The sequence below is a fragment of the Tachypleus tridentatus genome, chromosome 8 (assembly GCF_004210375.1).
Source record: "Tachypleus tridentatus isolate NWPU-2018 chromosome 8, ASM421037v1, whole genome shotgun sequence".
In the NCBI taxonomy this organism is placed as follows: Eukaryota; Metazoa; Arthropoda; class Merostomata; order Xiphosura; family Limulidae; genus Tachypleus; species Tachypleus tridentatus.
Window position 1 is genome coordinate 88,448,527 of NC_134832.1, and position 21,617 is coordinate 88,470,143.

At 35.5% G+C, this 21,617-nt stretch overlaps 1 protein-coding gene across 7 annotated transcripts in view; it reads right to left on the bottom strand.

The window, feature by feature from the left end:
- The window catches only part of LOC143222881 (EH domain-binding protein 1-like), a 139,611-nt gene that overhangs the window by 107,831 nt on the left and 10,163 nt on the right, over window positions 1-21,617 (bottom strand). For 3 of the 7 annotated variants that reach the window (XM_076450012.1, XM_076450011.1, XM_076450006.1), the window contains exons 2-3: window positions 2,021-2,254; window positions 799-856 (exon numbers count right to left, since the gene is read on the bottom strand). The gene's annotated coding sequence lies outside the window, so the exon portion shown is untranslated. Of the gene's footprint in view, window positions 1-798; window positions 857-2,020; window positions 2,255-6,009; window positions 6,127-8,955; window positions 9,127-12,134; window positions 12,154-21,617 lie in introns of those variants that run through there. The other 4 variants (XM_076450009.1, XM_076450007.1, XM_076450008.1 and 1 more) reach the window with 4 other exon arrangements.

Below are 21,617 nucleotides of genomic sequence, written 5' to 3' on the forward strand. Positions count from 1 at the left end.
TTCTGAGATCTAATTACAGTTTCGGACTCAAGAGGTCATACCCTTTCGAATGATGCATCTGATCAAGTCCTGGATCTCAAAGATTAATTTACTCTAATCCTATCTAAAGAAATTTCAATCTGAGGGTAAGCTGATAAAGATTCTGATGAATAATAAAACTGAATTAGGTTCATATGCACCCAACGAGTGATATTGCTGGCACACAAAGATATAGCTAATATATAAAAAAAAAGTATGTCATACATTAATTTACTCTAATAATGCCAAAAAGAATTTCAAGTGTCACAGCTGGGGAGGATTCTCTGTTGTTTTAAGAACAATTTGCATATGTTAAAAAAAAAGATGTAGTGCCACAAGTGACATATTTAGCACAAATGCATGTAACAACCCCTTTCTTGGATACTACAATAAAGTATACTTCAGTGCTACTAATTAAAAACTATTTCAACACAGAGGGAAAAGCAGCTTAAATGAAATGGATCACTGACCTTCTGAACATGCACAGGTAATACAAACTTTCAACAAATTCTTCTAAAGAGTAGAAAAATATACATCACCCAAACTTTCAGAAGAGAAACAAAACATAAAATTAAACATTCATTTATTTAATTAGTGTTGTTTAACTAAGGGGAAAATAAATTTAGCCCCATACAAATTTTATTTGAAGAAGTGTGCAATCCTATGGCTAGACAATTTTTATACCTTAAATATAGAGTAAAATGAAAATCTGTAATAAACTAATTATGTTTCAGGTTTTTAATGTTGGTTTAATAAACTATTAGCTAGCTGTAACATTACCTGTGTTGAATACCTTCGATTTCTGCGAGTCCAAACAACACACAGTTTGTTGGGTTGCCTAGACATAAAATACAATAATAGTGTTAGTATAATATTTTAAACACCTAAACAGCTAATAAATGAGCTCATTAACAGAATACTCAAAATTTGCACATAATAACTACAACAAAAACTCAGAATTTGTTTGGTTACTTAAAAATACCACATAACAGTGATTAAGAGAATATTTTAAATTACCAAAACAAACACCTAAATAATTCCCAAATAAATTCAATAATGAAAGATTCAAAAACTGAAAAATGAACACAAAGGTTTCCTAACAGAAGATTCAAATTATTAGCTATATAACAGAACAGTGCAGGGTTCAGTTGGTTAGCAATTCGAAAGCAGCATTTGATATATTTCTTTAGACAATAAACAAAATAACTGACAAATTCTATTACAAAAAATTCTAATTATCAGATAAGTGGAAAGCACATTGTTACACAGACTAATTACAAAATTAATAAACTCTTTAGATTCTGTAGGTTAAATCAATAAAGAGTAATGAATAGCTTCTAAGTAAGAACACTGTTTCATTGGACAAACAATAGAATATCAACAATTAGGAGTAAGACATTTATTGTCAAGCATATAGTTGAATAATGTTTAACCTTAAGCAGATGAACTGATATAGGTTGTTGAATAAAAGATTGTTTGCTTAAAAATTGTTCACTCTACTTTATAATAATCATTTCATAGTTTATACTGCAGATAATCAGTTACAATGATATTATACGTGTTACACAGAAATGTGTGCTTCAAGTTTTTCTCTAAGCAGTGTAACACAAGAACTTAATTATTTGCAGTAAAGCCACAATTATCACTGTTTTCAATTGAAAAATGTAAGGTTTTGAGAAATCTGGTTACATGCTTCACAACGACATTGTATCTATTAAATACATGTATATGTAAACATAATTAATAGCATTTAATTTCACTTCATAACTACAAGGTTTAATTTTCTACTTGTTTTTTGGTTTCGTTTCATAGTTTACATATTAGCACATCCAAGTATCTATTTGGTACAAATAAAGTACAGTAATGTAAAATTAAGCTTTCTTAAACAAATTGTTATGATTGATATACTGTGTACTAGCAAGGTCACACCTATCACAGTTCATGTATATGGCAAGTGTTATTCGCTGACAAGAAATGTCTATACACAATACCAGAGTCTTACCATTTCTTCGTTCCCTCCACCATAAGTTCTTGATAAGACGCCGTAAACTGGAACCGCGCAGCCCGTTTGTTGGCCCGCTGTAATCGTTTCCACACAGAGCTCATGCCTGCAGTTTGATCGACAGGTGATGAGAAAACTACGTCCGATTTCCACGCCCACTAATTGTGTAGAAGCAGCAGTCTTCTGTCATCGCGTGTATGGCAATATGTCAATCAATTTCCGGGCTTCAGACCACTATACATAGAACACAGTGCATCGTCAGGTGACATTCTTGCTACCAGCATATATCTACCACTATTGAATTATTCAAACTGTACAATCAAGTAAATTAACATCAGTACTGTAATTTTTACTGCTGAAACCAGCAAACAGTTTTAGCTTCAGCTTTTATATACGTATTATTAAGTTACGTAGTTAATAACCCATAATCCATAGCGATCCAGTTGCAGTGACTTCCTTTGTTTGATAATTCTGTTTCACTAGAAGCATCTACCAACCTTTGCATAAATGAACTTCAGAACAAACTTTATTACCCCGCTTCCTCCTGTTACAGTAACCAGTTATACTAGAACCAACTAAATACCTTCCCACAAATGAAGTATCATCTTCAGGATAAACATTTTATTACACCCACACTAGTAATGTTGATGTAACTAGTTTTGCTGGCTACGTTCCCATAAATGAAATACGAACTTCAGAAGAAAACTTGTGACCAACCCTCGTGGTCCTACTGTGTTGAGAACAACTGCATATTAAATTTTTAACATGAGAAATTATTCATATGGAAAGCATACTTCTTTTTTGGTAAATTACATGCCTCAAAATAATAGGCAGTAAGCAGTTCCGAAATTTAACGCAGAAAAACTTATTTTAATAAAAATAAACTGAAGTTTGGATGGGTGTTTTAACATCAAACAACCTTTCCTTTGCTATATATTATTTGCTTTGAAAAATCTAACAATCTTGGCACAGTATAATGATGGCAAGTTTCGTGCCCCCTGCAGTTTTACTGCCACACATTTTCTAGTTCCTTGATGTTCGATAGCGAAACCAAAAGATGTCACACAAAAACACATACACGCACAGGTTCCAAATCATAAGACGAAGAATAAATCAAAAACAGAAAGCAAAGAAAAACACGGGTACAAACAAAATCATTATTCACACTATATGAAATGTTATTAAATCACTGGGTGACTTCTAATTCTGTGTGACTCGCTGTTGCGGTTGAGGGCAAGAGAACGAAGTTAAGAGACGGAACTATTGAAATGCCCATTTTTACACTCAGGCAGAAACCCTGTATATTAATTTTAATAATAAGTAATACTATTGTAATGGTTAGATGTAAATCTTATTGTTTTTTAATATTGAAATTAATACCTGGCCAGAATGCGGAGTATAATATGATCAATCCTCATTGAATATTCTGGAACTTCGTGACTTAGGCCTAGAAATCTATAAAGTGTCGAAACTTTCTGGAATGCAGATTAGAGGTCAGTGAACTTACTAGGAACGAACTTTCCAAAGAGGATGTGATGACATTTACGTGAGGAAGTGTTTTACAATCTAGAACATTTCAAGTCTTATAATAGTATATAAATATTGATAAGGGTGGTTTGCCTTTGACAAAGACCTAATCGACTGCAAAAATGTTTTAGAAAACTTGAAACTGTGAGTGATGGTTATTAAACAAACTGGAATCTGTATTTTATGGTATTCAAGATTCTTGATTCTGACCAATTCAGATAATGTTTATTTTTTCTTGTGATTGTGTCAGTATTGCTTTATAATTATGTAAATATTGTTACTGTAAAATGACTATTATTGTGAGTTAATACATTTGTGAATAGTTATTATTGCACAGTGGTTCTATCTTGTTTGTTGGTTTCACGATCGGTAATTTATAACAATGGTATATTACAGGTCCATGGGTTGCATACTTCAACAACAATTATAAGATATGCCAACTAATTGTACAGGTTATCTTTCTACAAGTCTATAAAGAAACACATACATGCTAGACCCAGACTGAAAAATAAAAGATTTTCAGCTATTCGGAATTACATATTTCCCACTTTAAAATTGGTTTTGTTTTTGGAATGTCGCGCAAAGCTGCACGACGGATATCTGCGCTAAAGTCCCTCAGTTAGCAGTGTAAGACTAAATGGAAGGCAGCTAGCTGATCGTCACGTCTCAACCCACCGCTAACTCTTGGGCTACTCTTTTACCAAATAATGGTGGGATTGATTGTAAAATTATAATGCCCCACGGCTTAAAGGGCGCGCATGTTTGGTGTGACGGGGATTCGAACCGGCGACCCTCAGATTACAAGTACAGCGCGTTAAACACCTGTCCATGCCGGGGCTTCAAGTCTGGACTCCGCCTACTAAACTACTATTTACAAATCTGATATCTTTCTAACATCCTTGAACTTACGGGGTTATGATTCATAGAATATAACTGAGGAATGAGCAGACACAAGTTAGGGTGCTTATACTGTGAATTTAATGTTTTATGGTTTGCGTCCTGTTGCATAAATATCGTGCTTCATACTATGGGACCGTGTACGTACTATAGGAGCCCTCGACAAATCCCAAACTTCGGTAAGACAAGAACAGCCGAAAGTTGGTAGTGGGTGCTGTAGTGTAAGAGGTCAAAACCTGGGACGGCTAATACGCAGATAGCCCTTGTATAGTTTTATGCGGAAGTTCTAAGCAAACATACAAATTTCATATTTTTGAACACAACCAATAAGAAATATAACTGAAGATATTTTTAATACACGTTAACCATCGGATCATAAAGAAGATTAGTGTGTTTACGGAAACACATAGAAAGTGTCTAAGTTTGTTAGTGCCACGTCGACTTTTTCCAAGAATCAAGTTGAGGATAAAAAATGTCATCCCAAAAGGCTACAAACAAACAAAGAAACAATTTGAATGCGAACAATCACAAAGCAGAAAATATTAAAACGCTACAACATTAACATGCTTTGGTTTGTTAGTTAGTTTGGTGTTTTATGGTGCAAAGCAACTAGGTTATCTGCGCCTGTTATGCTTTGTTTGTTTTGTTTCTGAATTTCGCACAAATCTACGCGACGGCTATCTGCGTTAGCCGTCCCTAATTTTGCAGTGCAAGACTAGAGGGAAGACAGATAGTCATCACCACCCACCACCAACTCTTGGGCTACTCTTTCACCAACGCATAGTGGGATTGACCGTAACATTATAACGCCCCTACGGCTGAAAGGGCATATTTGGTACGACAGGAATTCGAAGCCGCGAGCCTCAGATTTCGAGTCGAACTCCTTAAATTATGCTTTGAAATACCATATTAAGAAAACGGAAGTCTCAAAATACTAGCAATGTGAAGAACTGAGTTTACATACCAAATCAAATACAGTGAATTACATAACTAACAGATTCCTTACATGTAAAGAAAAGGGTATCAGTTTTCTTGTTTATTTTTTTTATAAATAAAACCAAATCTGAAATATATAACCTCAAGATAAGCCTTGTCTTAACATCAACTAAAGGATTCGCCAACTTCTCACTTATTTACAAAGTTCGGCAAAAAGGCGAAGCAATCTATTTCATCAATTTCAGAAAAAATATTTCAACGTAAGAATCAAACAACAAACGTTACCACTTTTACACATCATCACTACACTGAAGCTAAACGACAATATATTAATGTGGACATAGAATGCGTATTTTTACAAGCTATACAAGTACAAAAGTTTGAAATTCAATACAAGCAACTGTTATCATTGTAGCTAAATAACAATAAACCAATATGAAAGTTGAAAAACAGGTATCAACTATATAGTAAGTTGTGTTCATTATACTGAAATCACATCGTTACAAAACACGTAGCCTCATGAGGCCTTCTCTATCTGCCGATCGTGATTCTTAACAGTAACCAATAACAGAATTGTTTAAAGTGCAACTGGTTCTGTCGTAAGGCTGTCATTTACAAAGTACACCCACCTTTCTGTTGTTTTCCACACAATACAATAATGACGGTTTCACGACGCCCGTTTCAACAGTCCGATAACACAGAAATCCATAGCTGTTACGTCTGAGGACTACCGGTATCTATATGATCTAAGCATATGAATAGTTTGCTTCAGAAAGGGCTGCTACGTACCACTACTAAAAGCAATCAAGTTTTGGTGGTATCACACTGCCGACGGTGCGGCATATATATATAGTCTTATTGAGATGTCTTTTACTCTCGCAGTGATCCTACATTTGTATATGAGCAAAAAAAAAAAAAAAACATAACATACACATCACCACAATATGAAGCCAAGTCTTATTATATCGATATGCCCTTTTCTAGGGTTACTAATGAGGTAGAATTCTCTGAAACCAGCACAACTCAGTGACAAGAGGTAAACCGAACAGATGGGGAAATCATATTTATTCTTTATCATTTTAATTATCAAAATGTAGTTTTGATACAGCTCTTTTACTATGACTTTATATCGGCCGTGGGTGTCATATGACTTGCTAACTGGTACGGACAAAAACGTTTCAATATAACGTATTAATACCTCTGAAATACTGTGATGTCAACACCAAACTGGTATAACCAGTTATAAAAAAAATTATCTCATCAGAATAATAAAGCACAGGTGTCACTCACCTACTTCATAATATCTCAGCATATAAATCAAGTCACATGTAACCAGCCTCATAAATGATGAAGCATATGTCATCACCTACACATTTCAACATAAAATTGACTCAACAGGTGTTTCAAGCTAAACTATAATATCACAGCATGGAAATAATGCAGCAGGTGTCACCATAGCTACATGACAATATCTCAAAATAAAAATCAATGTACTGTAGTTAGTACAAGCACATTAACTAAAACATGTAAGTGTTTAAGTCATTCATCGAAATTGGTATGCATTTTACCGTTATAGTGTTCATGGTAACTTTAATGGTATGTTTGAAATTTGGTCGAAAAGTTTAATATTTCATTCAATTAACAGTAAATAACTGTGAACATAGACATCTTAGGTTTTATTATGCTATTCATATAGGCATGTCATCATCGTGGAGGTTGGACGCTTACTTCAGGAGATAAGTTTTACTGATCACCCTTGATGGACTGATTGTTAAACCTGCTTTGGTTTTGGAATTGTTTTATAAGATGCAACCAATTTACCATAATTAGCAGCAAACGATGGGACGCTGTATTCTAATCTGCTCCTATTTTTCCTCTTTCATATGTGAGATATGCAAATTGAGGTTACATCTAATAAACAATGCATTCTCAATAACCCACGAGCTTTTTTTCCAGCTGAATAATCAAACTAGAGAAGTTTCCATATAAACAGCCTCTGTAAACAGTATTCAAAGTATTATTATTACCAAGACCCGTGTCCGTACCGTTATTACTCGAGTTTCTGCACACTAAATCTGATTACTCTTAGATTTCAGAATTCAAGTTTCAATAAAACTCCTTTTAACACCTATTTCACCACGTAACTGGGCAGAACAAAGGTATTAAAACTGTATAGGTAAACATTCAGACCCAAGCGTTGTACAATCACCATATTCTTTAGGCACAAGTATTCAGACTTTGCTATACCAACTCAGATAATGAGGGCCGTACAAATTATGAACACCCCCACTGGGACTATGTTTTTCTAATTCCACCACGTTCAGAATGTGGTTATTCAAACTTCTGGCATGTTACAGTACTTACACTTTGGTCTAATAATCAGACTATAACATCCCTGAAACACATCACTTAAATGTGAGAATTCTCTCTGGATTAGGTATTCTGGTTATATTACTCCTAATGTCTGGCACTCCACTTGAACAACTTTAGGTTTCGCTATTCAGACTAACATTCCTGATACTCAGTACATTATACTGTGAAAACAAGCTCATGATGCGGTATTCAGATTATAGTAATCCTAATGTTTGGTGTTCCAATATGACAGTCTTTCGATTCGGTATTCAGACTACAACGTTCCTAACATGCAGTGCTCCAGTGTAACAACTTTTCAATTCAATATTCAGACTATAATATTCATAATACTCGGTACTTCACTTTGATTCAATATTCAGACTATAATATTCATAATACTTGGTACTCCACTTTGACAATACCCTTCGGTCAAATTTAATTATTCCAATTCATTGTTACGACGCTCTCCTAATATCTCAAACTCAAAAGTTCACAGATCATAAATTTCAAAGACGGTAATAATGCACTATTATCCCAAAGTTTCGACACTTTACACTACGATATTTGAGCCTCCTGACGTCATGCATGTAAACCTGTGAATGCTTGTTTCGGTTTGTATTCGTACTTTACGAGCTATACACAATGTTTATATATTTAAACATTACTGGAAATAATAAAATGCTATCAAAAACAATTTACTATTTGAACACGGTATATATTTTCTTCCTATAATGCGAAACATGTACATTGTGTACATTATATTCAAATACAAGAGACTTAGCAGGTTTCTTTAAGGCAGAGTAACGCTTTCTAACGCAGAAACATGGTTAAGACATGGTGGTGGTCATCTGGAGAAGTCCTTTGAACAAATCGGATTTAATCACGAGGGGAAGACCATACACATGTACAAAGCGATGTAGGTATTATGGAATTAAGGTGGATGGAAGACAGTTCTACAGAAGACAAATGGAGCTGGCAGAAAAATTGTGAGGATAAACAAAAAATATATCACTCAATGCAATATAAGTATTTATCACAAGTTATAAATGCCCAGACAATTAGAGTAACGGTTTTCTCACTAAACCACAAATATCTAAGAAATATTTGAACATACACACAGTTGTAATTAAACACTATATAAAGTTAAGAATACGTCACTAACAAATGAACATGCTATGGTTCACACAACATATCTTAAATACTGTTTCATGTTTAAAACTCACCAATCTCACTGTAAATACCACAATACTGCCCGTATTATCTGAAGCTTAAAACATCAATAACCCGAGACTCGTTGTTAGTTTTGTACATTGGCTTGGATTCTTTACACTAGGTGTCTGCGACTTGTCAGTGATAAATTTCGAACAATACATGGAAAGCACACAACCCACCTGCTTTAAAATAAGATAATCAAAACAAGTCAAACGTTGGTAGAAAAATTCTTTACACTGTAGGATATCACAGTTGTATTTAAAACTAAATAATTCTCTTTTCTTATCTGATTCAAATAACACAGACTGATTCAATTAATTTATAATCCAACGGACAAGATTAATTATTTTTCCCCATCGTATTTCTTACCATTCACAATCTTCGACAAATTCACTCACGTTACCTCGTGGGTTACTTCAGTTGTATTTTGAACTTTGAATAACTGTCTCTTTTCGTCAGTCTACACACGTGGGTTCATTTACTTTAGAACAATGTTGACAAGACAAATTATTCTCCTTACCTCTATTAAACTGTAAAACTCACTTTAAAATAATGCCCTTTATGGCTAAACTAACAATCACGCAGTCTAACTTCACTCATTCTGACTTCCTTTTCTTAATTTGTTGGTTACCTCCTTTATATCCCGACTCTTAATTGGTTGTCTTTATTATTATTATGGTCAAAGGTCCACAGTTTGGTTCAGTTACCTTAGAACCCAATTAACAAGATAAATTATTATCCAATCTCTGTTGTTACATCTGTGAAACACACTACAGAAATCACCCATTAAAGCTAATCTCTAATATACCAGATACCTTCACGTTTTCTTTCTCAAAGTTGTTTTCTTTTTAATTGAACTTTGTTGCGCTCACTTGATCACCAGTTTTTTATACATTTTCAACTGAAGCCTAGACTTTACATAAACTATAGTGAACGTAACAATACTCAACTATAGTGAACGTAACAATACTCATATAGGACAAAAGCTACGACGTTTCGAGAAAGATGTTTACAACAATTAAACAATTGAAATACACACAATGTTCGTCTCTTACCGAGTTACATAATGAAATTTATAATTATCGCCTTGAAAAAGAACTAACTAAATAATCATTAAATATTAGATCACTGTCTGAAGTACATGATAGCTCTTACTCTAAACAGTTGTATATTCAACACCAGCACGTACAAACATAATTAGGTTTACGGGCCAAAAACCTATTACATGCACACGTGACATATTCAGGATATTAGCATATATCCACTTCACACTTACACTACACAATGCAAGACAACTGTAAAAGAAATCGAGCAAGTTTCACAAATCACGGACATCCATTGAATGTTGCCTACTAAAGAAGTCTTGATGTCAAAAGGAAACAATCCTGAATTCTACTTCATTCTCATTCTGTATCTAAACATTAATAAGTTTCAATATTAATCCATCTTCATCTCCAATGACTTTTTTTGGGCACTTATTACAATCACCTACATAAATATCACTCAGAATGAATGACGTTTTTTACTAATGTGATTGTCACATTACTATGTTTTACATAAAATCCTGAATAATAAATTATTATATTCTAATAACAACTTTATGCACGTATGATGTTATTTACCTACGGTTGAAAATTGATACTAATGACCCATTCTCCAAGTTTAAAATAACGACACGCAGCTAACTATTAACACAGTACCTACTTATTTCATCGATGCATAATTATCTTCAACCTAAATAAAAAAGCAAAGTTTTTTTTTTCACTTGGTTTGGCTTAAAACGTTATAATTATAGCGTGGTTTATTAAGATTTAGAACACTTTTTGTTAACGCCACTAAAATTGTCTGTAACTGGTTTTTTTTCCAAAAAGAGATGCAGATTGTAGCGTCTGATGTAAGGACGTCACATACTTTCACACCATTTTAAATGTCATTCCAACCTGTAGTTCAACAAGTATTATTACCCTAAAGGCTTATTACTCTTCAGGTTCTAATTCACCAGAAAATGGTTAACATTATCTAAACAACTGCAACATGACACATGATATATATATTATGCACAAATCCACACTACACAAAGATGCCCACCACTGGTATAGAAACCCGGTTTCTAGCAGTACAAGTACCACTGTACTACTATTCAACATTGGAGTATGTGTAGTCTCAAACAACTTTTCACATAAAACACAACTCCTGTAATCTCACAAATACTTTACTGCCCATTACAAACTTTCTAATTGTTAAACATGTACTTTATCATTATTATTTCATTTAGAAGTGCGTGATTAAGTGACATTTTACGGAGTTTTGGAAATTCATAACTTTTTCTAAATATCCTTAAGTAACTTAATCTTGCTTAAAGTCAGCAATCAACCTATGGTCCCACGCAATACACACATTAAAGTATGATGCAATATAAACTTGTTTATTCAATAAAACCGATTCTCTATATTAGGTATAACAAAATAAAATTTCTACACATTCAAAAAACGTTTTTATTGCTTAATCAATATCTGAAATTTGTCTTCCGAGCGTACGCACGCATACAAAATTAGCGTATAACAACAACAAATTAAAGTTACACTTGACCTTTACACTAACGACAATCTCGTTTTTTAGAAAAGCTGTTTTAATAATTCTACCAAGCGTGGTGACCTATGCATTATTATATAAACGAGTGTACATATGCGTATATACATACACAGGGTTTCAAGACTACACTTCAACTTTACTGTTTCTTTTTAAACTCAATTAATAGTACCTTCGAATCTATATGCAAAGAACTAGCTACTAAGGTATATGTTAGTATTCACAGTTATGCGTAATATGTAATACCATTCGATGTGCGATACACTACGTTTTAATGTGCTGCTCAAGTTTTACAACTTAAATATATTACAGTCAGTGACATAAAATACCCTAAAATTCAGCGTAATGATCTTAAATGGATGGACAACACATCAACTGAAAGAAGATAGTTTCTCTGAAAAGTTTTGCTAGATGTGACTTCTGAAGTCTGCCTCTTCGACTACTACGAAATAAGTATTTTACAGTATGATTTTATTAAGAAGAAACATCTCAACTTGTCTTGTCTAGATATGTAACTATTTTATCAATCATTCAGATTGTCACCTATTATTTTTAAATACACAATTAACACAGACGTTATGTGTTTCCGATAGGCACTTACCCTCACAAGATTAGCTATTCTTGTTCAGTGCTGCCCCACGTATGCGAACTTTTTTTCAGGTACCACTCACCACAGAGATGGATCCATATAAATAAAAAGTGAAGTAAGGGCCCATGAAAAGAAAGTAATGAATATAAATATACAGTCAAACTTGCACCAAAGCATGAAGAATGGTCATAGATGTAAGACAAAAACCCAAAGAAGAGGAAACCACGATGTGGTATAAACAATGGGAGGTAAACATAACGTGTCGTCCACATGCCTAATTGTACTACTTCCTACAATGGCTGACGAAGACAAGAACATGGGGGAGGGTGCGGTGTTGAATCTGATGAAAAACACCCTGAACAAATTATGGTAGGAAGACGAAAAGAAAGAATAAGCCAAATGAATTCAAACACTGAACCCAACTAGTGAGAGTATAAAGGGAAAGATAACATACAGAAGAAGTCTGCCAAGGGATAAAGAATCAGAACTGGATACAATATAACAACGAAGAATAGAGACTGTATATAAAAAGTCTATTCAGATTGGGACGAGGGTAGAGGTGAAAAATAGACAAAAAAGAAGAATTTACTCTCCCTAACAACTGACGTCTTTGGCAGGAAGGAACAATTTTGATAAAAAAAATAGGTAGGGTGGTAAAGTGTACATGAAACATAAAAGATAAATAAATCAGACCATTGATGTCCATAGGCTAAGAGGACAAGAAATTGTTTTAAGGGAAAGGTGAATCATCGAGCAAGACAAAATAGGTTCAAACAGATGTAAAGAGAGGGAAGAGGACCACACTGAGATACCAGTCTGGAAAACTAGGCCATCTGGGGGGGGGGGGACAAATCTGGAAGGAATGCATTAATATAGTAAGGACAGGAAAATAAAAATCTCGACAGCATTGGGGAAAAAGAAAGATATGGGATAAGGCAGTCTGATCAAGGAGATAAAAGATTATTGGTCTAAAACACACGTGAGAAACCCAGCCACACAAGCTACAGCAAGTTGGTCAGTGAAGAATCTTCAAGTTACAGACCAACTATGGAATACCTTTCATTTGTGCTGATACACCTCAATTGAAGGACATATGGAAAAAAGCCAAAAGAAAAGTACACAATGCGAGAAACCTGATCTTCTCACCAAGGACCAATGGGAAGATTAAGAATGAGAATTGCTGTATGTAGAACCAGTAACTGGGACAAGAAAAGAGGAATTGGAGGGAAAGCTGTAGTTATTGTAATCGCGGAAACCATTGGTAAAGTTAGTCAAAAATGAGCAATCAAAAGGACTTGACATGAAATGGCATGGTTGGTAGGTTTGACGTTTTATGGCACAAAACAACTAGGTTATCTGCACCAAAGATCTAATAAAAAGTGAAAGTAAAATTATTAAAATTCGTAAAAAGGAATTAAAGCAAAACAAAGTTTATTTTTTCAATTAAAAACATAAATAGCGTTAAATCCAATTTTTATATCTAGTTCACAGCAATTAGAGAAAAACTACAGTGATACAAGATGTAAAGGACTTTTATAGCATAATTTTAATTATCATAATTCGCCAGAATGACTAACAGGTAAATTCAAACATCAGCATTAGTCACCTGAAGTTGGCCTTTCCAGTCCTGGTTTCGAGTTATTTGACGTCACAGACGTTTTAAGAAAGTGAAGTAATACAGGTTTTAAAAGACTTTCTGCAGCAATATTTTAATTATTATAACTCTCCAGGATGACTCACGAGTAGTTCAAACATCAGCATTAGACACCCGAAGATGGCTTTTACAGTCATTTACTTTATAAATACTTAAGTAGCATTATAAAGATTAACGGCCTTTAAAAAACTGAAAAAAAAAAACATTTGTAAGGTGGACAGTGTCACCATCGAAGAATGACACTATAACGTTATGAATAAACCTTGGTACAAAACATGTTTAAAATGGTGCTGTCGTTGACGGCAAGTCAGTAAAATGTGGCTTACTGTGACCTGAGTGTTACACAGACAACACACTGGTGTATCAGTCTCATATAAAAGAAAACAATGAGTTAAAAACTGTGACTGATGCGTAGTCCAGTTAGGGCAACTTCCTATTTCCGACCCTTACGGAAGAAAGACTGCCAAAGTCCAATAGAAGATTTTATTTCACGTTACTCACTCCAAGCCTACTTCCAAATGGCATGTAGCCAAGCCTTTAATACAGGACCATAGCCCATGTATGGAACAAAAACAGAGGTGATAGTGCCAGAGCATATGGATTTAGCTGCGGTGTCGGCGAGCTCGTTTCCGCGAATGCTAACGTGACCCGGTATCTAGAAAAATTGGATAGAAGTAGATGTTAAAGATATATGGACCAATAGGTTTTGAATATCGGTGAGAACACGGTGTAAACTAATGTAAAGCGATTCCAGGGCCAGTAGAGAACTAAGCGGGTCGGTATAAATAGTGCAATTTGAGTACTGCTTAGCTTCTATGTGACCCATGGCAAGAGAAATGGCATACAGTTCAGCAGTGAACACAGAAGCTGTAGAGGGGATTCTGTGCACAACCATCAAACCACAACAAACCATGGCAGAGCCCACAAAGTCACCTGATTTCGAATCATCTGTATAAACAGGAAGGGAAGGATGGTTCGAAAGATGTTCAGCAAATAACAGGCAGTATTTCCAATCGGAAGTGTCTACTTTTCTCAGATGACTTAAAGGTAGGTCACAACTGAGGATTGCAATAAGCCATGGTGGATGGCTGACCAATGGATACAGCAATGTTATCCAAGAACAGACTCAATTCATCCAACTGCACCTAGATACAAAGGCCAAAAGAAGCAATTACAGATCGTCTGAAAAAGTATGGTCCACAGAGAAAGGAAAACACAACCCCAGGTGGGATATTGTGGTAAAGATCGAATTTTGAAGTATACAGTAAAGTTTATTTTTTCAATTAAAAACATAAATAGCAGAGGTGTGGAGGAGGTTCATGAGACTGTATATGAGCTTTGAACTGAGGAAGTGAAGAAAGCCCTTATGCAGAGACAAAGTCACTGATGATGAATCGGGTCCAGCATCTTCAAGGCTGAGGTCCTGGCAGAGCCATAAACCAGTGACCCATAGTCGAGTTTTGGTCCAACAACAGCATGATATATCTTTACCACAGAACATCGATCAGCTCCCCAAGTGGTACGCGAGAGAACACAGGGGATGTTCAGTGCTCTTGTAGCTGCTTTATGTGTAGCATAAAGGTCAGCTTATAATCAAAGATAAGCCTAAAGAACTTTGTATCATGGACCACAAGTTGTACAACTTCACCTATATAGAGTTCAGGATCAGGGTGAATACCCCATTGGCAGTAAAAGTGCATGCAAACGGTTTACGAGAGAGAGAGAGATGTTAAAAACCGTTTGCTGTAGTCCACTTCAGTAAATGATTGAGAGCAGTCTGTAACTGCTGCTTAATATACCTCATGTTTGACGATAGACATGAGATGTGAAAGTCGTCGATATCAAGCCCGTTTGCAACAGTAAAAGGGACTCCTTCAATGATTGCATTAATCTTTATACTGAAGTATACTTTACACTTTACGTTCAAAACGCTGACCTGAGGGACTCAGGTTTGTGCAGAAAAGAATGGGAAAGTGTCGAAACCACATGAACTTGGAATCACCTGTCCATTAAAAAAAATTAATAAAAATTAGTAAATGACCACGTAACCCACATAAATTAAGAGCTCGCATAATGCTATACACCTCCATGTAGTATCATATGCCTTCTAAAGATCAACAAGTATTGATACAAGATGTTGTCACTTCAGAAAGGCTTCTCTGACTGACGTTTCAAGTCAAATCAGGTGGTCCATGGTGGAGTACTGTTGTTGGAACCCACACTGGGTGGGCGAGAGGTTGTTTGATTCGAGGAACCAAACAAGACGAGCATTAACCATCCTTTCCAAGGTCTTACAGAAACAGTTCATCAAAGCAATTAGACGGTAGTTTGAAGGAATTTTGGGATCCTTCCCAGGCTTAGAGAAAGGTAGGAAAATAGCCTGGCACCAGGGATCAGGAAAAACATTCTCCTGCCAGATCCAGTTAAAACAATCAGAAGAATAGGAAGAAAAGCAGGAGATAGATGGCGCAGCATCTCGTAGAGTACATTATCAGGTCCGACCAATCAACTATCAGACTGATGAAGAGCCAGTTTGAGTTCCACCAGTGTAACAGGGCGATTATAGTCACAAAGACAATCAGTTCGAAAGGAAAGAGATGACTGCTCTGCCTGAGTCTTCATGGCTAAGAAGGTGGAAGATGAAGCACAAGTGCTAGATACCCAGCAAAAGATTTCACCTAGAGTATCAGCTACTTCCTGGCCATCACGTTTGGTTTGTTTTGAATTTCGATCAAAGCTACACAACGGCTATCTGCATTAGTTACTCCTAATTTAGCAGTGTAAGACAGCTAGTCATTACCAATGAACAGTGGGATTGATCATCACATTATAATGCCCATATGACTAAAAGGGTGAGCATGTTTGGTGTGATGGGGATTCGAACCCGCGACCCTCGGATTACAAGTCAAGTGCCTTCACCACCTGGCCATACTGGGCCCCTAACCATCAGAAAGCAAGACCGAGAGGGGAACAAAATTATATTTCAAGTTGACCTTTCGAATTTTGTCCCGTATGACTTTGGAATTGGTGGTAGAAGATATGCTGGTTGTGAACTTAATCCAAGATTCCTTCTGGCTCTGACGTCTTATCTGCCGAGCATGTGAACAGGCCTGCTGGAAAGCAATGCAGTTCAAGAGTGTGGGATACCTACGAAAAGCATCCCAGGTCCGTGTTGAGCCTTCCGTGCCCTGTGGCAGGCAGGATTCCACCACGAATAAGGATATTGTGGAAAACGTGTTGAGGTTTTTGGAATACACTGAGCAGTTACATGTATAATACAGTCAGTCACTGCTACCACACAATCATCTATTGATGATTTACAGACAATGGAAGGATCAAGTTCTGCGAGAGCAGTGAAAGAGGGGCAGTTGGCTTGATCCAGCTTCTACCAGGGCACGTGGGTTGGGTGGCATCGACCACGACCAGTCTCTCTCAAAAGTATAGGAAAATGATCACTGCCTCGTGGATTATTGTCAACCCTTCATGAAAAGTGGGAGAATAGTAAAGGGAGCAAACTGAAATATCAAAAGCAGTAAAGGACTGACTAGTAGAAGTAGATGAAGTAGAAAAACTAGTATTGAAAAGAGAAAGGTTGTGATCTGAGAGCATATATTCTATGAAGCGACCTCTCCCCATCAATATCAGTACCACCCAGAAAGGATTATGTTTATTAAATCTCCCAGGATTAAAAAGGGAGATGACAAAATGTTCAACGACAGCATCAAGTTTCTGATTGATCATAGGTTTCTTCAAGAGACAGGTAGAGAGAACAAACAGTAATGGTACGACCAAAGAAAACACGTATGGCTATGACCTCCAAGGGTGTATCGAGCGACAAAGACAGGGTGGGCAAATGCTGATCAACCAACAGTACCACCCCTCCATGCACTCGTCCAAACAGTGATGGTACGACCAAAGAAAACACGTATGGCTATGGCCTCCAAGGGTGTATTGAGCGACAAAGACAGGGTGGGCAAATGCTGATCAACCAACAGTGCCACCCCTCCATGCACTCGTCCATCACATAGTCTGTTATTTTTGTATAAAGAAAACTGTTGAAAGGTGACTGTACCGGCAGAATTCAGAAATGTTTCCTGTAAAGAAAGATATACAGGATGGTAAGAAGCAATCAGTGTTTTGATGTCATCCAGATTAGAACGTAAACCTCGACAGTGCTACCATCACAGGATTGTTGGAATGAATTATCACCAGACAATGTCTTGCAAGAGAAAGAAAGTGATTCAAATCACGACAGATCACAATAAACTTGAGAATGTTGATATGTAAGGACTTCTAATTGACAAACCAATAATCCAAAGCTTCTTGGTGAATGACACATGTACCCTAGACCAGAAGAAAGATCTGTCCATGAACAAATGTAAATCTGGACGATAATGGGGAAACAGGATGCCCACCAACTTACAGGCCTTATTGAACAACCAATAAAGATTGTCAGATTATGAGGAAGGATAATGAGAGCTGTCAAAGGATCCTGAGAAAGGTTCCATTGATCTGTGAGGAGCCCACTGTCGGGATTAGATATCTGTGTGACTGAGGGAGAATAGTAACGTCATTGAAAACCACATACACAAAAGGGATAGAATCTCGGAAGGAGAAAGGAGGAACCTGAAAAGGTGTGGTGAACTAACAATTTCATGGAATGAAGTAAGAGATGAGAAGATTGGGCCCACCTGAGTTCAATGTTGGAGAAATACCAAAATGGAAAATATACTGTGTTGGATGGAGAAAGCATTTCTATAATTTGTTTAATCAGCCCACTCAAGAAGCTATTTGAAGATGCTGGTGAATATGATTCAGAGAAGAAAGTGATGGTAAACAGATGCCATAAAAGAGCTGTAAGGGGTAAATGAAGGTAAAAAAACTGGACATGGGTTAGAGTCACAGGAGATTTGGGAACTACTCTCAATACAAGTAAAACAGAATCTAACAACTGTTGGTCTAGAAAAATAGTCTGCATGATTATATGCAAGAGCAAAATGATCTTAATGCCTTTGGGGATGAGGCATGCTAATCCCATCACTTAACTGTGAGTCAAATCAGTCAGTATGTACCCAAATAGGGATGTAAAGTTAGGTCATGCAACCAGGAGAGACGTAGTTCATTAAAAATTGCAGCTAAGGATAAAACATCACATACCTGAAAAACAAAATCCAAAATAACTGTAGTAGGCTGAACTAAATCCTCATGCAAAATTCAGGGTGGATAGAGGTGAGCCTGAATAGACTCAGGATGTTTAGGAGGAAGTGGGGCAAGGCTTAGAGTGAGAGGTTGACCAAAGTAACATTCAATTTCTCTGTGAATAAACATTGATGAATCTTCTACTTGGTCACCCACTCCTGAGGCCTGCAGCATAGTGCTTGTTATGGTTGTGACCCCAGAAGTGGTAACATCAACTTCAGAATTCAGAATCAAGAAGAATACTTTTTATAACTACCATGTACATTAAGTGTTGTCACTGGGTCAATCCATTAGCTCAAACATGTAAATGTACACGACTTGTATAATATTTGCCACTTTGTTTATATGTTGGTATTATAAATGCATAAAACCATATATTACTTGTCAAGTATTTCTGATACGTTTCAGTAGAAATGATACAACAAAAGCATGTAATCTATGTGCATTATTTAAAGCAGGATTATTTTAGTTTTATTCCACATAAAATTCTTTTTAAAATGTTCTAATGAGCTTTTAGGTCCAATATATGCTAAACAGATTAAAAAAGATTACATTATAATGGTCATAAAATTTATAAAATTCTAATAACATGTTAACTTGTTACAAAACAACGTTTACTAATGATAAAGAAATTGACTAACAACCTTCCCAGCCTAAACAGTTCCTTAAGTATTAAGGTGTTCTTCCATGAATACAAATTATGTAAAAATAAGATACATCATTATAAGGAGGGCCATTCTATTTCTTTGGTTTGCTCTGACTAGCAGTACTTAAGAAATGATTCTGCAACTTATAATTTACTGCAAAGGGAGAAGTAAATCAATTAACAGATTGGGCTTCTACACCATTCATGAATTGTTTTCTTTCTTCACTGTAATTAAGTTTTAAGAGGAAAAGCAAAACTCACAAATAAGTTATAGAGGATTACCTGTAGTTTAGGGTTACTGCTGAAATGAAAATTATGCCAGTTTAATTTTATCATTTGACATCAACTGAGTGCTTACTGTACATAATTTATGCAATACAAGTAGAATACAAGTTACTACAGTAATTTTCTTAAAGTACACATAATTGATTAGGTGAAATGTAACAAATAAGTGACAGTACTGATTAGTTAACATTTTCCTCAACAAAAGGTATTTCTAATAATACTTATCTCTGCTGAAAATATATCTATTCTTCAACATTGAAATTGCCTATCTAAGCATTGATATTGCATGCTCCAGTCTTTTATACCCCTCTTACATGCCCTTTACAATTTCTAATTTGTAAATTTCTCCACCCTTGTCAATGCTCCCTTTGTCCTGGTATTGTATATAAGCAGATCCAGGACAATGTCCCACTGGGGCAAAAAATTACTGAAATAATTAGATGTTTCCTTAAAGGTTGACCATAACTCTCCTGCACAACTATGATTAATACTACTGCCTCATCTTTTCACAAACTCTGTACAACCTTTCAAAATGATGAATACTTGTAGCCAATTAATGCTCTGAAACAATTATTTCAAGATTTGCAATGGTTGTTTATACAGTCTTCCCCAGCCAGTATAACTGCATGAACATTTCACAGAGCCTGAGGATATTGAGAAGGTATCCAATGCATTACTGCAGGTACTTGTGAAAAACTTATATCTATAAGACTTGAATGCAGTAATCAAATGAAGTCAACTACCAACATTTCTTTAACTTTTATATATATTCAAAAAGTGTTTTTCAACAATCTTTCAATTGTGGGCAATTGCTCTAAGTTTTTCTTTACATGAAATGAATCATCACATTTTTTGTTTCAGGTTCACACAAAACTGCTTTTTTCATATGTCTTTTTTATTTTCCAATAACTTTTTGTTAATTTTTAGTCTTGTATTTGACTGAAAAATGTGTTTGACAATTGTTTTATTGAAATAGAACAATTTCTTTCTAATAAGATACCAATTTTATGCAACAAAGTGACAAATTTTTTTCCAACGTGTAATTTCTCATCTTGAAAAATACAACGTATAATTACCAAATTACCTGCCTAATTAGATTCTCACATGGAAACAAATACTCTTGAAATAATTTGCCTGACATAATTAAGTTCTCATTTTGAAACAAACAAGCCTAACACTGCAACCAAACTTCCAAGATGTCTTAAAAAGTTAATAAAAAAGGGAATAAGTACAGCAGAGTACATAAAGAAAATATTTGGGTGAGACACTGTCTTTTTTTCTGAAACCTGGCAAGACACTGTACACATTCTTATATAGACACCTCACTTAGATAATGTAATCACTTTTTTGAGACTTGCACTGGGTTTTATTATAGAGGTAGAGCAGGAGTTTCAGTGAAAGTATTACTGGAAATACATTTTCAGTTTAAGAAAATTTTAATTTTCTAAACATAACATCTGCTGACAACACAGCTAGAATCCCAGATTAAGGAGATGGCAGGATTTATACAGAAAGTATTTGCACAGGACAGTGGTGTGCCAAGATAAAAGTGGTATATTAGTAGAACCATACCACATCCAGATATGGTATGCTCTTACACAGTTCAGGGTTTGAATTAAGGAATCCTATCACTACATCTCACATTGGAGGCTAGGACGATTGTACTGCAATGTTATAGACATATATGATTGATTGGATCCCAACCTGTAAC